This window comes from Rutidosis leptorrhynchoides, chromosome 4 (assembly GCF_046630445.1).
Source record: "Rutidosis leptorrhynchoides isolate AG116_Rl617_1_P2 chromosome 4, CSIRO_AGI_Rlap_v1, whole genome shotgun sequence".
Lineage (NCBI taxonomy): Eukaryota > Viridiplantae > Streptophyta > Magnoliopsida > Asterales > Asteraceae > Rutidosis > Rutidosis leptorrhynchoides.
In genome coordinates this window covers 518,581,090-518,582,876 of record NC_092336.1, presented here as the reverse complement: position 1 = coordinate 518,582,876, position 1,787 = coordinate 518,581,090, and the positions used below count along the sequence as shown (strand labels likewise).

The 1,787-nt window shown below is 38.5% G+C and overlaps 1 non-coding gene across 1 annotated transcript; it reads right to left on the bottom strand.

Moving 5' to 3' along the window:
- Nucleotides 1-957: 957 nt before the first annotated feature.
- On the bottom strand, nucleotides 958-1,064 carry LOC139845686 (small nucleolar RNA R71). The gene has a single exon (XR_011758450.1). It is a non-coding gene; the product is annotated as a small nucleolar RNA R71 (small nucleolar RNA).
- Nucleotides 1,065-1,787: the final 723 nt, after the last annotated feature.

Below are 1,787 nucleotides of genomic sequence, written 5' to 3'. Positions count from 1 at the left end.
GTTTCAAATATTCGACTTACACTGCTCTCTTGGGACGAACTTGATAAGAATACTTACATTGAAGTGCTATAATAACCGGGTTCTAAGTGTTCGTTAGTTATGTGTGCTTATTTATAGTGTTTGAATCATATATAAATTTAAAGGGTAAAAGATGTATCGTTGCACAACACCATCACACTTTTTTGGCGCCGCTGCCGGGGAGCGGTTAGCTTAGTTGAATATTTGGTTTAAACTTTTGATTGTTCGATCCTTTCGTAGGGGTTTACCCTTGCGAAAGTTACTTTTCGCATTTTATATATTATTTTGTTTGGAAAACCGCTTGTGTTTGTGTTGTGATTGAAGGATAGGTACATTTGGTGTATGAAAACAAGGTCCCACAAAGATCAAGAGTTCAAACATCCATTCACCGATCAGGAAAAATACGTGCACGAGGTTTATAATCGTAGAGAAGAAAGGGTATTAAGGAAGAATTTCGAAGCTCTACCATTTTGTTTAGAAGACATGGATCCTAATGGTCAACCGATTCTCAATGAAGAGGGTAATCCAATCAACAATGGTCCACCGGTTAATCAAGAGTTATTGAATGATCCAAACGACACGTCAATGTGGATTGCTAGATTAGTGGCACCAATGATGATAGCACCGGCTATTACAAAACCACCAATTGAAGCGGATAATTGGAAGATTGAGGGTAACTTTTTCACGTTGATCAAAGATACGTACTTTCATGGGTTGATAGAGAATCCGTTCGAACACATCCAACACTTTAATGATCTTTGTGATATCTACAAAAACAAAGATGTCACCGATGATGCTTTTAAGTTAAGGGCATTCCCCTTTACTCTTCAAGGAAAAGCGAAAGTTTGGTTAAGGAGCTTACCATCCGATTCCATAAGAACTTTTCAAGATTTAACCAATGAGTCTATCAATCACTTCTTCACACCGTCAAAAGTAGAACGACTTCGAATGGAGATTAATGGGTTCACCCAACAGGGTGATGAGTCTTTGTATGATGCGTGGGTACGATTCAAGAAAATGCTAAGAGCTTGCCCACCGCACGGTTTGACGAAGAAGGAGTACATCAACACATTCTACCGGGGTACTAATGCTTTGACGAAGCAATATCTTGATTCTTCATCCGGTGGGGTATTTATGTATAAATCACCAAATGTGGCCGAAATCTTATTGGAAGACATCTCGATTAACACATATGAATGGGCACCTTCACCGAGATTTGACAAGGAAAAGTGTAGCACAAATCGAGAGTGATAATGGACAAGTAACGCTTGCAAGCTTAAACAATCAATTTCGAACGTATGGGAAAGAGTTGAAAAAGCTTCAACAAACGATAGTCGCAATGCAAGTAGGTTGTCAACGATGCGAGGGTCCACATCTCACGAAGAATTGTCCTCAAATTACTCAATGCAATCATGTTGATCTAGATGACATTCCCATGAATTTGGGTGCTCATGTGAACTACGTGAGTAATTAAAACTATCAACGGGGAGGAACATCAAACCAAGGCTACTACAATCCTAATCAAAAACAAGTGTCATTCAACAACCAAACTAATACACCGCCCGAATTTGCAAACCGAAACCAAGGTTACGACAACAACTATAACCAAAACCGAAACAACAACTTTCAATACCAAAATCAACAACCTTACAGCAATCAACCTTATAACAACCAAGCTAATTCGAATTATCAAAACAACCAAGGTTATAGTCAACAACAAAATAACCAAGGTTACAATCAACAACCTCAACAAAAAAATTCAACAATCC